The sequence below is a fragment of the Sander vitreus genome, chromosome 6 (genome assembly GCF_031162955.1).
Source record: "Sander vitreus isolate 19-12246 chromosome 6, sanVit1, whole genome shotgun sequence".
Lineage (NCBI taxonomy): Eukaryota > Metazoa > Chordata > Actinopteri > Perciformes > Percidae > Sander > Sander vitreus.
This window is the reverse complement of record NC_135860.1, coordinates 12,470,898-12,485,732: the sequence shown is the minus strand read 5'-3', so window position 1 is coordinate 12,485,732 and position 14,835 is coordinate 12,470,898. Positions and strand designations below refer to the sequence as shown.

Here is a 14,835-nt window from a genome sequence, read left to right as displayed (position 1 = left end):
TAATGGAGATATCTGTTAGTTAAAAAAGTTTCCCTATTCACCTGTAGTGTCTCTTTAACATAGGCTGCAATGGGAAACTGGCATTACTGATTTCAGTATTTTTCAATACTTTCCACCACTTGGATTTCTTAGGACTTGTTATGTTATAGAGGAGACTTTTATGAGACCAGGACTGAATTGGCCATAACAAACACCATGTTCGAGCATAGGGTGATTCATAAGTGTACTTGGTACCTGAACAACTCATGGTAAAGATTGGTGATAGACTTTGTGGTCCTACCATCGGATCTGTGGCTGTATGTCTTAGACACTCATCTGAATCTGCTTATTTCAGTCATTTGTGTTTCAAATTACATACACAAATTTTGCATAATCTTTAGAACTAAAATACATTTTCATAGTCTACAGCTATGTCTGCATGCAGGTTTGTTGTATGTAATATAGGATGACCAGAATGATACACAATAGGAATTGCACTGTGAGGATTTGTAGTTTGCAAAACAGCAAACAGAAAAAGAGAACACAGAATTGCTCTAGTTTTTTCTATATGGTACCCTTATAATCAACCTTATAGTACCTCATAGTGCTGTTGTGTAGTTCCACACTTATAGTATGTATATATACTGAAATTTATATTTATTTTTCAAATAGAAGTTCGTGAAAAATTAAAATCTACGCAAACATGCAACATGAAGGTTAAATAAATTGACCAAGCTTACCATATAACACAGTAGGACCATCCCATGTCTGCAATAAGTGTTTCTCTGCGTAGCTACAGTTTTAGGCAAAATATCTCCTGCTCTAATGGACCGGCTGTGGTTTGTAGTGTTTTGCAATGGTATTTAACCTCCATGATTTGTTTGTCATGGCAAAAATAAATCAAGGTATGAATTGTAGAAAACGCAGTATACCCACTAAGAAAGCTCCAGGATTTCCATATACCCACTTAAAAATGCACAATGGCATGTAACAACACAGTTTTCATTATAATTTTGGTATATTTTGAACTGTCAAATGTGTTTTTTGTCTTCGCATAGGCTAAATAAAGGTATTTCCACTGTAAATTGGTGCATAAAAGTGTATCAGAATGCAGGAAATGAAATCTTTGACTTTTTATGTTATTGTAAATGTTTTTTTTATTGTACATTTCAGTTCTCCTGCATAGTCTTGTTGATCCAGTGCATGTAGTTGGTGACCCTGGTATAGACTCCATATGTTCCCTGCTTTCCACAGTCAACCCCCCAGCTGACAATCCCAGCAGCCCAGAACCTTCCGTCGTCCCTCAGGGCGTAGGGGCCTCCACTGTCACCTAGGCAGGAGTCCTGCCCACCTTCAGGGACTCCAGCACAGAACATGTTGTTTGTCAGTCTTGGTACATTGTCCCTTGTCTTCTTCAGTTTATTGACTGAATTACTGCATGTCTCTTCGTCCACCACAGGGAGGTGCATGTACTTCAGCTTATTTGTTAATCGTGGGGGGTAAATTTTCATAATGCCAAAGCCTGACACCAGTCTAAAAAAAAAAAAAAAGTACAAGTGGCAGTAATGGTGAACTCAGCAAATCAGAGTCTCCTGTCTACACGCAGAACAAGATTCACATGTTGGCACAACAAGATAAAACAGGTATGAATAAGAGTAAAAGGCAAGATGAGATGATTGATAAAAAAGATTATTAAAAAAATATTTAGAAAAAAATATCCTTTGGAATGGATCATATAGCATTATGAAATGAAAACTCTCAGTTGTTTCTTTACCCCATCTCGCCAGTGACGTATGTGGCACCCTCTGCTGGCAAACATATTGGCATGATGGATGAGTTGAATGTGATCGGGTCTTGCAGTTTGATCAAGGCAATGTTATGGTTAAAGTCTAAACCGTTGGTGTTGTTGAATTCAGGGTGAATGTGGATTGATGCAGCATACACTGGAGAACCCATCAGGGTTTTAACATCAGTAGGTCCCATGTAAATCTGCAAATCAACAGCATAGGAGGAAATAAATGTCAAAGACGCACAGTGTTCAAAAACACAGATAATACCTGTAGTAGAACACTCACCTGTACAGTCTCATTTGATACTGGTTTTCCATCATGTGTTAGGTCAGTAGCTGCAGTCATAATCCAGCGGTCTCCTATCACCATGCCTCCTCCTCTTCCTCCATCTATATTCAGTAGCACTTGCCAGGGGATGGTATCGTCTGGAGCGTCACTGCCTCCAATGATCCTCTGATAGGCAGAGATGAGTTTTGTAGGCTTGCCACAGACTGGATGAGACAGACATATTAGTTTCAGGTTCACACAGACTCATACTTAATGTTTAAGTTCAAGCATCCTGAATTAGATATCACAGGGTCATAATACCAGGTATACATGTTGGAGTGACATTTTGGTTGGATCTCCACTTTCTGTCTGCTCCACAGATGAAAGTAACTGAAGACCAGAGGGAACAAGATAATGGCATTTATTTTTAGTTTAGATATCAGAGATTATATTTTCATGAATAATATATATTTTAATATATAAATATCTCACCATTAACGCCACCAGGGAGAGTGTAAAATGGTTCATTACAGTGATACTGAATAACAGACCGTAACTGATTCTGAAAGCCAGACAGGAAGATCACCCCTCCATTGAGCAAAGGTTCAGGTTCTCCACAATCAATTACTGGCAGAAGAACAAAACAAGGACATATTCATATTTTTCCAGTGAAAGAAAAAAACATCAAACCATCATCAGCTTGTTTCCTCTGTCACAAGTTACATAGATTTAATCTCTTAAGAATTATTTAGTTAAGATAGGAAACACTCTGTGTTTGGCCATGTTCCCCGGAAATGGACATTTAATCATATTTAATTTAATCACACATCTATCGTTGTAGATCTCTACAGTTATCGATTGTTACTGTCAACCAAACAAAAAAACATCTCTCACTCCATTTGTCCCTCACTGTATGTACTGTAGTCCAGGCTCCAGCCGTGACTCAGGCCTTCAACATCAGTGTGGTAGTCCAGTCTGACAGTGTTGGAGTTTGTAGCTATCAGGCCTGGACTCTTTCCACCACACAGCTTCATGGGCTCTCTGTCTGGTATGGTCACCTACGAGGGGAGGAGTTGTACTAAGTGTATTTACATAAACGGAGGTATATCAGAATAGCCCTCTTTTTATTGTCATTTGTTGCAAGGAAGCCTGTTGCCAATACCTGCAGCCAGTGACGTACACAGCTAGGACCTTGTTCAGTGTCTATGCTATCTATGTGGAAGTTGTCAGTGAAGTTGAGAGTCACAGTTAAGCTGGGCTCCACGGTGATGATGTATAAGCAGGACAGCAAAGGTGGTGAGGGGTGAGGGTATCTCGGACTGACCAAATGTCCCTCATTATTGTCAAATATATGACCACCACAGGATACTGGAAAAGGAGCAAAGGCAAGTATTATTGTAGAAAGAAGAAGAGATTGAGAAGCTCATTTCAAAATGATTATTTTTACATTCAGCATAAATGCCATGCTGTAACTACTGACTGTGAATGAGATTCGCCCTGAGACACTGAAGGCTCTGGACAATGTTGGACTGTCTTGGCTATCACGTCTCTTCCGTGTGTGGAGATCAGGGACAGTGCCTACAGAATGGCAAACAGTTGTTGTGGTTCCCATTTTTTATAAAACGGGGACCGGAATGATCAATTTGAAGCTTAAGAAGCTTAGATCTTCTTTGAAAGGCTCCTTCTTTCCCTCATCTTATCTCCTGACTTGGAGAACTTTTTTTAGTTTTCTCTCCTCTATATCTTTTAATTTGTCTACCCTTTTTACTTTTATCTTTTGGATGTTGTGTGTCCTTACTGTTGTATGTTTGTCAGTGTGCATGGGTCTGTATTGTTTGTCCCCGTCTGTTTTAGACCTGAACTGGGTTGGTTTGCGCGTGGGTAGGGGACTTGAGGGGAAGTGACATACTGTTTAAACTATGCTTTGTTCACATTGACCTATGTTGTACGTCAGTTATTGTTAAAAATTAAATAAATAAAAAGTTGGAAAAAAACCCGGAGGGTATGTTTGCTCCTATTACCAGGGTATCACACTGTTCGGTCTCCCTCAGAAAGTGTATTCAAGGGTGCCAGAAGGTTGTTTTACATGTTGTTTTGTGGACATAGAGATAGCTTACTACCATGGACTACTGCTATCTCAGTCCTGAAATGACCATAAACGATCCTGTCCTTATATAACCTGAGTGAGAGCGGTGTGTATTCTCGGCAGGAGGTTAAACACGTTTTCAGTTGGTGTTGGGCTCATCGCTGATTCTCTTTGTGACTTTCATGAACAGGATCTCAATGTGCAGCCGAGGGGAGGAGAGTATCCGGTTTGGAGACCTCAGAAATGTATCTCTGCTCTTTGTAGATGAGGCTCTGTTGGCTTCAAAAGACCGTGACCTTCAGCAAGCACTGAGCACACTGTTTTTAGTAGAATGTGACGCAGTCGAGATGAGAGTTGGCATGTCTAAGGCCATGGTTCTCTGCCAAAAAAAAACATGGATTGCTTCCTTCACATTGGGAGTGAGTTACTGCCCCAAGTGAAGGAGTTCAAGTATCTTGGGGTCTACCCAGAACATGCTGGAGAGATTATCTATCAGATCTGGCTTGGAAACGCCTCCCCAGGAGGAGCTGGAAAACGTTGCTAGGGAGAGGGACTGAACTGCCTTGTCTAGCCTGCTGCAGCTGTGACCCGGCCCCGGACAAGTGGCAGAAAATTGATAGATGGATGTAACTACTGAGCTTCACAGGCTGACACACATAAAGTTACAAACAAAGAATTCGTGAATTCACTATATGTTACTCACTCAAACATGTGCGCTGGTCTAAATGAAGTTTGTAACCATGGTGACAGGAGCAGCGGTAAGAACCAGGGGTGTTGACACAGATCTGAGAGCAGAGTGGACCTGAGCCATCTCCAGGGTCTGGTTGGGAACACTCATCCATGTCTGATAATGAGAAGGTCAGTAAAGGGAGAACCTAAACTAAAGATTAAATACTAAAGTTATTTATGTATATTTATATTGTTGTTTAGCTTATTTTTAATGTACACATTCAAAGTAGTCTCATCTTAAGCTGATCAACACAAGATCAATATTGTTATAACATCATATTAGAGACAAATCTTGAAGCTGCTTAATGAATGAACAAATCCTAGGACACAATAACAGCAGTCATGGCGAATTCACTGAAAGTTTTGATGTTCTTATTTCCAGTTTAAAGAGATACTGTTGTTAGATGTTTATTGATATTAATCATACTGACCAAAATGGCATGTTATTTATGTTTTAAGGCAGAATTTATCTTAAAGGTTTGGGGACATAACACACTGGAGAGAAGATGGAGTGACCAGAAAAGCTGTACCTATTGCCTTGGCGGTAGCAGAGAAGCCAATGTGCTGTTGGAGTTCTGGATTGAAGTCACTTGTTTGGAATATGAGAGTCAGTGTGTTGCCTTGAGAAAGGATCGGCTCTTTGCCTGGGTGATCAGTTGAATTTTCCTGGCCACAAAACTTCCCCAAGACATTTTGATCATAGAGAACCTGAAAAAAGGAAAAGAGTGGAAAGGACATTGTAACACTATCAATCACGGTGAAGCACTTCCTTACAAATTCAATGCAATTCCATCAAAGGTCAGTTCAAGTGAGTCTATTTAACTTTTGCTGAACTGGGGCTACAAGTGACAATAACACTGAATGCTAAACTATTGTTTGGCATTTAGCTAAAATATGTAATATGACAGTAGCACAAATGAAGAAAAGTCATAAAGTCAGCAAAGTTACTTAGTAATGTGTCTTATACAACAATATTTACCTAAAGTTTGCTAACATTAGCTATCATTAGCCACCATAAGCTATCGGTCATCCCAAATCAAGTAAGGCTATAGCACCAGAACTGCGGAGTGTATTATAGTTTTTCTTTATTGCTTTGACCTGCTTAAAGAAACTGGGATCCACTCAGTTTTCATCATCACTGTCTCAGCAGAGCAGAAGACACCTCTTGCAAATGTGTTAACCCTTTCTCATTGGATTGACACATTTTCCCCTACCCTTTTGCAGAACAGTTAACATGGATGTCATTCAAGCAGTCCAAACTCCATTGTTTTAGCTATGGTAACCAAACAGAAACCATCTGTTCCTAACTATTAGAAACTACCTACATCAGTATGAAATCACTGAAGCACCTGTTTGACACTCCTTCACACAAATCTTCAATTAGCAATCAGTCTGCAGGCCTTAAAGGTGCAGAGTCTGTGTTGTTCTTTGCCAACATGGATGGAAGAGGTCAAAGGTAGATGAGTGTGAGAGGAAGAGGTAGAGGAGTCCAAGTGCGAGGTGGAGGTATAGTTGGAAGGGCTCAGGTTTCTGATGAAATTCGGGCAACTGTTATTGATCACGTTATCAATCATGGCCATGTGGCCCCATCATCAAGACAGAGTATCAATAGTGGCTATTTATTATACTCTACAGTAATAGATGTTTATACTTTACTGTAAGAGATTTTATTTTTATTTTCTTAATTTCTTATACTCTAATATTTTATTTTGGTTTACATGTATTATGTATAATATTTACAGTATTTCAGTTTTCAGCCACAGTTTGAAAATAAGAATCAATGGAATCAATAAAATGTGCATCAAAGCATTTCTGATTCTGGATCCAATTCTTTGCAAGAAGGCAAATTTGTCAACAAATGTCACTGGCATGAAAGCTACGTACAGTAATAGGCTACAATGACAAGCAATGGTGCACTGATTCACACTGAGTGCTGTATTTTGTATTTTGTTGTCCACTGTGTAATGGTTGATTGGAAGAGCTCATACACTTGTTTGCAAGTTGTGTCGTTTGAAGGCAAAATTTTGCTTTTGTTGCATATTTTACATGTTTTGGCACAGTGAGAGCCTTTTGCAAACAAAATGTGTCATTTTGACCATGAGTGCCACTGTTTCGGTCTGTGTGTTAACTGTTTTGAAAAATGTGGAGTTTGAGTTGACTGCTGTGTCGAAGCAATCAAGAAAAACTGTAAATTGAGTAAAGGTGTGGTTCATTGCTTAAGATTTAAAATTTTCATTTGTAAAAGGAAGAATCAGTTATTTCTTCTTTCAAAAGTTGGTATTACTGAACACTGAATTGCAAAATAACATTTGTGCTTGAGGACAGGATGTAATACACTTGAACAGCGCATCAAGGGCATCAAGCATCAAGCCTGAGTCAAGTCCTTTCTGCATAAAAAGGAGTTGAGTCTGACGTGAGACCCAAGTCCTCCATAACTCCACAACTCCAAACATTCACTTTGAGTTCAAATAATTGCCATGTTCTACCATCAGGTTACTGTATATCAAACTGGATGACCAGACAGATACAATAAGAATTGCTCTGTAATGAGTTGTAGTTTATAAAAACAAATGACAGAGTACCTGGTTACAATTCAAGATCTCAATTTGTGCAGGTCATCAATATTTCATTCAAAGTTAAGTGGGTTTCAAGAAGGTTTCAATATGACTCTGACCGTCAGAGAGTCTTCATGGCAACCTGAGGAAGCTTTAATATCCAGGTGTTTTAGGGACAGCTGGATCAGGTAGCCCTCTGGAACCCAGACGTCCCATTTCCTCAGCAGGTTGGGAAGGTAAGGACGGGGATACTGAGGGGACTGGACCTCTCCATGTATAACAGATTTAGAGTCCAGCAGCTGCAAGCACTCACTCACTGACAAACACACAAACCTGGAATTGTGCAAAACAGAGAGAGTTGGCACTATGGTGCTAGTCCAAAGTTGATGCTAACAGAAAACAAGCAAACATAGTGACACAAACATTTTTAACTTTTGCAACCGCATACTGTTGCTTTAGTTTTCTATAGCAATTTCAATACTGCTGATTAATGTTATACTGTAACTTTACTGCCACTTTATTGCTGACTTTATTACTATTTGCACTATTTAATACTGCCGGATACCGTTACTGTTTATGTTATAACTTTACTGTCCCTTTATTGCTATTTGTAACTGTTTGTAGGCTACTTTTACCCTATTTTTACCTTATTTATTTTTACAGTATTGATACAGAGGTTGTAATCTCATACTAATGCAATGACAATAAAGATATTCTATTATATATGGTACTTTGAGAAATGTATCACTTAAATAATCAACCTTAGAAAACTGCTCATAGACAGTGCTGTTTAGTTCCACACTTGTAGTATGTGACTGCAATTTATTTTCAAGGTAGAAAATTAATGAAAAGTAAAAATGCACTAAAACATGCAACATGAAGGTAAAAAAATTTGACCAAGCTTACCATATGACAGAGTTGGTCCATCCCATGTCTGCAATACGTTTTTCTCTGTGTGGCTGAAACTTTGTACAAAGTGTCTCATGCTCTAATGGACCGGCTGTGGTTTGTAGTATTTTGCAATGGAATTTAACCTTCATGATTTGTTTGTCTTGGCAAAAATAAATGCAGGTATTGTAATTGTAGAACAGGTCCTATAATGGCTCAATAACTCTGACTAACTTAACTAAAAGAATGACGAGTAAACAGAGTTTGTGTACAGTAAAAAATTCAGCAATTAACAGTAATATACAACAGTTGCATTGAGTGCAAGGTGGATACTATCATCTTTGCCAGAGAGAAGATCTGTGACTAATCTGAGATACATAAGGCACATTTAAGTCTGTATTGTCACTTTATTAAAAATTGCGTTGAGAGTTTTAAATGCAATGCTGACTTTACAATTAGTATGATATTCATTCAGTAATTTTAGGAAGTTTAGAAATGGCTCTAATCATGATTGCACTTCATCATTGTACCTTGCACTAGAAAATGATCTTTATTTAGAGCTTTATAGCTTTTTTGTGACAACATATACATTAATATTGCGGAAAGACCCTATTTAAAACTAAATCTGTTCTCTTTTTATGTTATTATAAATGTTTTTACTGTAAATTTCAGTTCTCCTGCATAGTCTTGTTGATCCAGTCCATGTAGTTGGTGACCCTGGTGTAGACTCCATATATTCCCTTCTTTCCACAGTCAACCCCCCAGCTGACAATCCCAGCAGCCCAGAACCTTCCGTCGTCCCTCAGGGCGTAGGGGCCTCCATTATCACCCTGGCAGGAGTCTTGCCCACCTTCAGGGACTCCAGCACAGAACATGTTATTTGACAGACTTGGAACATTGTCCCTTGTCTTCTTCAACGAAGTGATTGATTTACTGCATGTCTCCTGCGCCACCACAGGTACTTGCACATAATTCAGCCTATTTGTTAAAATCTGTCGGCCGTGAATTTCTGTAACGCCAAAGCCTGACACCAGTCTGAAAAAAAATGGAAAAGAGACCTTTATGGTGCACTGTATAGAAGCAGGTCAACTTTCACATGTTAGCACAGCAAGGGAAAAAGAAGATATAAATGCAAGGTAAAATGACTTTGCAAAACTAAAAACAAAGAAAATAAATAATATCATATACAACAGATTATATAGCATCATGAAATGAAAGTTGTTTCTTTACCCCATCACGCCAGTGACGTATGTGGCACCCTCTGCTGGCAAACATATTGGCATGATGGATGAGTTGAATGTGATCGGGTCTTGCAGTTTGATCAAGGCAATGTCATGGTTGTAGTCTACATTATTGGGGTTGTTGTATTCAGGATGAATGTGGACTGAGGCAGCATGCACAGGAGAGTCCATCAGGGACTTAACATTAGTAAATCCCATATACATCTGCAAATCAACAGCATAGGAGGAAATACAAATCAAATAGTTTTAAAAAAACACACAGATAACACCTGTAGTAAAACACTTACCCGCACAGTCTCTTCTGATACTTGATTTCCTTTATTCATTACGTTATGAGCTGCAGTCATAATCCAGCGGTCTCCAATCACCATGCCTCCTCCTCTTCGTCCATCTATATTCAGTAGCACTTGCCAGGGGATGGTATAGTCTGGAGCGTCACTGCCTCCAATGATCCTCTGATAGGAAGAGATGAGTTTTGTTGGCTTGCCACAGACTGGATGAGACAGACATAAATTAGATTCACACAGACACAGACTTAATGTTTAAGTTCAAGCATCCTGAATTAGATATCACAGGGTTATAATACCAGGTATACATGTTGGAGTGACATTGTTGTGGTTGGATCTCCACTTTCTGTCTGCTTCACAGGTGAAAGTAACTGAAGACCAGAGGGAACAACATAAGACAATATATTTTTAGTTAAGCTAAATCAAAAATGTAATTTTTTTAATAATTACATTTTTGTAAAAATATATAAATATCTCACCATTAACGCCACCAGGGAGAGTGTAAAATGGTTCATTACAGTAATACTGAATAACAGACCGTAACTGATTCTGAAAGCCAGACAGGAAGATCACCCCTCCATTGAGCAAAGGTTCAGGTTCTCCACAATCAATTACTGCAGAAGAACAAAACAAGGACATATTCATATTTTACCAGTTAAAGAAAAAACATCAAACCATCGTCATCGTGTATCCTTGGTCACAGGTTACATAGATGTAAACTCTGTAGAAATATTCAGTTTAGACAGGAAACAGCGTTTGGACACATGCCCCTGAACTGGACATTTGATTTCTGGAAAGGACATGATAACCAAACATTAATCAGATATGTGATTGCGTTTGATTGTTACCGATTGTTACTGTTACCAAACAAAAAAAAAAGTTTTCTCTCCATTTGTCCCTCACCGTATGTACTGTAGTCCAGGCTCCAGCCGTGACTCAGGCCTTCATTATCAGTGTGGTAGTCCAGTCTGACAGTGTTGGAGTTTGTAGCTATCAGGCCTGGACTCTTTCCACCACACAGCTTCAAGGGCTCTCTGTCTGGTATGGTCACCTACGAGGGGAGGAGTTGTACTAAGTGTATTTACATAAATGGAGGTATATCAGAATAGCCCTCTTTTTATTGTCATTTGTTGCAAGGAAGCCTGTTGCCAATACCTGCAGCCAGTGACGTACACAGCTAGGACCTTGTTCAGTGTCTATGCTATCTATGTGGAAGTTGTCAGTGAAGTTGAGAGTCACAGTTAAGCTGGGCGCCATGGTGATGATGTATAAGCAGGACAGCAAAGGTGGTGAGGGGTGAGGGTATCTTGGACTGGCCAGATGTCCCTTATTCTTGTCAAATATACAACCACCACAGGACACTAAACATGGGGCAAAGGCAAGTATTATTGTTGCAAGAAGAAGAGATTGAGGAGTTCATCTCAAAATGAAGATTTGTTTTTTATACTGACTCAGCAGTATTAATGCCATAATGTAGCTACTGAGCTTCACAGGATGACACACATAAATGTTCCATACAAAGACGCGTGAATTCACTGACTATACGATACTCACTCAAACATGTGTGCTGGTCTAAATGAAGTTTGTAACCATGGTGACAGGAGCAGCGGTAAGAACCAGGGGTGTTGACACAGATCTGAGAGCAGAGTGGACCTGAGCCATCTCCAGGGTCTGGTTGGGAACACTCATCCATGTCTGATAATGAGAAGGTCAGTAAAGGGAGAACTTAAACTAAAGATTAAATACTGAAGTTATTTATGTAAAAATTATATTGTTGTTTGGCTCATCTCTCAGTCTCATCTTAAGCTGATCAAGATCAAGATTGTTATAACATCATATTAGAGACAAATCTTGGGGCTGCTTAATGAATGAACAAATTCCTAGGACACAATAACAGCAGTCATGGTGAATTCACTGATTGATTCTTGAATGTTATGATGCTCTTATTTCGAACTTAAAGAAATACATAGGTTTGTACCGACCAAAAGCACCCTGTTACTTATATTTTAAGATGAATTTTCTCTTGAAGGTTGGAGGACATAACACACTGTAGAGAAGATGGAGTGACCAGAAAAGCTGTACCTATTGCCTTGTAGGTAGCAGAGAAGCCAATGTGCTGTTGGAGTTTTGTATTGAAGTCACTTGTTTGGAATATGAGAGTCAGTGTGTTGCCTTGAGAAAGGATCGGCTCTTTGCCTGGGTGATCAGTTGAATTTTCCTGGCCACAAAACTTCCCCAAGACATTTTGATCATAAAGAACCTGAACATTGTAAAAAGTAAAAAGAGGCCACAGATTATGACAAGGCACTTCTTGACAAACAGTCAGGCTTGGCCTTCAGTTTAAATGCTTAACTAATGTTACAGTATCACACACGGATAAGAGTCAGTCAGCAAAGTAACTCGGTAATGTGCCTTGTACTGCAAAATATACCTAAAGTTGGTTCACATTAGCCACCAAGGCACTGGTGATACCAGACAATGGTAGGAGAGGCTGTCAGATAGACTAGGGAAACCCAAACATGTAGTGAGGGTAATTGGGAGCATCTAACTGAGACCCCTGACACAAAGTCTTAACTTCCACCTCCAGACGAATTTCGTACATGGAATCCTAGTGGGCCCTGTTCAAAACTTCTATTGTAAAGGTGGCTGCTGAATTGTGGTCAGAAGGTCGTTGGTGCCTGTTGTGGCAGCAACCTTAGTACCCACTGGTGCATACCAGCCTGTGAAGAAAGCATTCTAGCTGATTTAGGAGGCCTTTGGGGCTTGGTTGGCCACAGTTATCACCAAAGCAAACACCTAGGTTTGGGGAGATTGCAGATATAAGCGGCGGAAGTCCTCAACAAGTCCAAACAGCCACTTTGAGTTCAAATAATTGCCATTCTCTCAGGTTACTGTAAATCAATTAGGATGACAGACTGATACACAATAAGAATTACACTGCAATGATTTGTAGCTGATGAAAAAAAACTGATGGAGTCCCTGGATCCAATTCAAGAACTCAATTTGTGCAGGTCATCAATAACTTGTCAAAGTGAAGTAATAAATATTAGACTACAATTTGGATTCTGCATTTGAGTGTGAAAGCAATATTATATTGTTTGGGATATTGTATAATATTAGGTTTTAAATATGACTCTGACCGTCAGAGAGTCTTGATGGCAGCCTGAGGAAGCTTTAATATCCAGGTGTGTTAGAGACAGCTGGATCAGATAGCCCTCAGGAACCCAGACGTCCCATTGCCTCAGCAGGTTGGGAAGGTAAGGCCGGGGATACTGAGGGGACTGGACCTCTCCATGTATTGCAGACCCAGAGTTGGGCAGCTGCCAGCAAAAACTCGCTGACAAACACAGAAACCTGGAATTGTGCAAAACTTGGCACTAAGGTGCAAGTTCAAAGTTGATGCTAACAGAAAATGAGCAAACACAGTGACACAAACATTTTTTTTACTTTTGCAACCATATAATATTATTTAGTTTTCTATTTGGTACTTTTAGGAAATGTATCACATAATCAAACATACTGCTCAAAGACAGTGCTGTAGTGTAGTTTCACATGTGTATAGTTCAATTTTTTTTCAAGTCAGAAATTCATGAAACTAAAATACACTCAAACATGCAACATGAAGGTAAAACAATTTGACCAAGCTTACCATAAAAAACAGTAGGTCCATCCCATGTCTGCAATATGTTTATCTCTGTGTGACTGCAGTTTTAAAAGAAATGCCTTCTGCTCTAATGGACTGTTAATGTCACACCAGCTGTGGTTAGTAGTACTTTGCAATGGAATTTAACCTCCAGGATCTGTCTTGGCAAAAAATGCATGAATGTAGAATAACAGGGCCAATAATTACTCAAGAACTCTAATTAACCAAAAGAAAAAAGAAGACTTAAACAGTTTGTGTTCAGTCAAACATTCCAGAGTATGAGAACAGTGCATATAGCCCTCTCGACAAAAACAGTTCTGTTTAAAGTCGGTTTAAGTGAGACTATGTAACTTTGCCTGAACAGTAGCCACTGTGGCTACAATAACACACAATAACACTGAAGGTTAAACTATTGTCCCCCATAGTGGAGCTATTCTTGGTGTACCAAGAAGGGGAGCTCGCCAGCGAGCATCTAGTGGTCAGGCCTTGACTCATGGGGCTCAGTGGGACACAGCCTGAAAGAATGATATGGAGTCACTGCCCACAGAGAGGCGTCAGGTGGGTGTGGGGATACTAAGAAGCTCTGTCTGAGTGCTGCTGTTTTGGAGTGTCCCTGAAGAATGTGAGGGTCATCTCTATGTTGCTACATATTCCTAAGAAGAAGGCTGTTTAGAGTACCTGACCATCTTGGAGACTCTGAGCGGGGTCCTAGAAAGGATACCGCCTAAGACTGAATTGGCCATAACGAACACCATATTCGAGCATAGGGTGATTCATAAGTGTACTTGATACCTGAACAACTCATCGTAAAGATTGGTGATAGACTTTGTGGTCCTACCATCGGATTTGTGGCTGTATGTCTTAAGACACTCATCTGAATCTGCTTAAGTTGCTTATTTCAGTCATTTGTGTTTCAAATTACATACACATCTGCACACCTAGCACTATTTTGCATAATCTTTAACAACTAAAAAAGTTTTATAGTCTACAGCTATGTCTGCACGCAGGTTTTTTGTATGTAATATAGGATGACCAGAATGATACACAATAGGAATTGTACTGTCATGATTTGTAGTTTGTGAAAAAAGTCAGATACAGGTCAGATAATGGCTCGAAGACTCTGACTTACCGAACTAGAAGAATGACGAGTAAAATTGAGTTTGTGTACAGTCAAACGTTCCAGAGTATTAGCACAGTGCATAGTACAGTAAAGACCCAAACTAGGCAATGGAAGTAGAGCCTACTGTTCATAAAGAGAGAGGAAGTAACTAGAACTTAGTGTATAGTAAACACATATAGCAATTAACAACAATAGCGGCATATGCTATAGTGTAAAGTACTAAGTTGGTAAAATGGCGTTAGACTGGACA

At 39.4% G+C, this 14,835-nt stretch overlaps 2 pseudogenes across 1 annotated transcript; both read right to left on the bottom strand.

Annotated features, from left to right (window-relative positions):
• Positions 1 to 1,148: 1,148 nt before the first annotated feature.
• Positions 1,149 to 8,338, bottom strand: LOC144519479 (complement C1r subcomponent-like; annotated as a pseudogene).
• Positions 8,339 to 8,962: 624 nt separating this feature from the next.
• Positions 8,963 to 14,740, bottom strand: LOC144519478 (complement C1r subcomponent-like; annotated as a pseudogene). Its single transcript, XR_013502114.1, has 11 exons — positions 13,472 to 14,740; positions 12,963 to 13,176; positions 11,905 to 12,082; positions 11,377 to 11,517; positions 10,978 to 11,183; positions 10,726 to 10,873; positions 10,302 to 10,612; positions 10,122 to 10,193; positions 9,823 to 10,028; positions 9,525 to 9,739; positions 8,963 to 9,329 (listed from the first exon to the last, which is right to left on the bottom strand). The product of XR_013502114.1 is annotated as a complement C1r subcomponent-like (transcript).
• Positions 14,741 to 14,835: the final 95 nt, after the last annotated feature.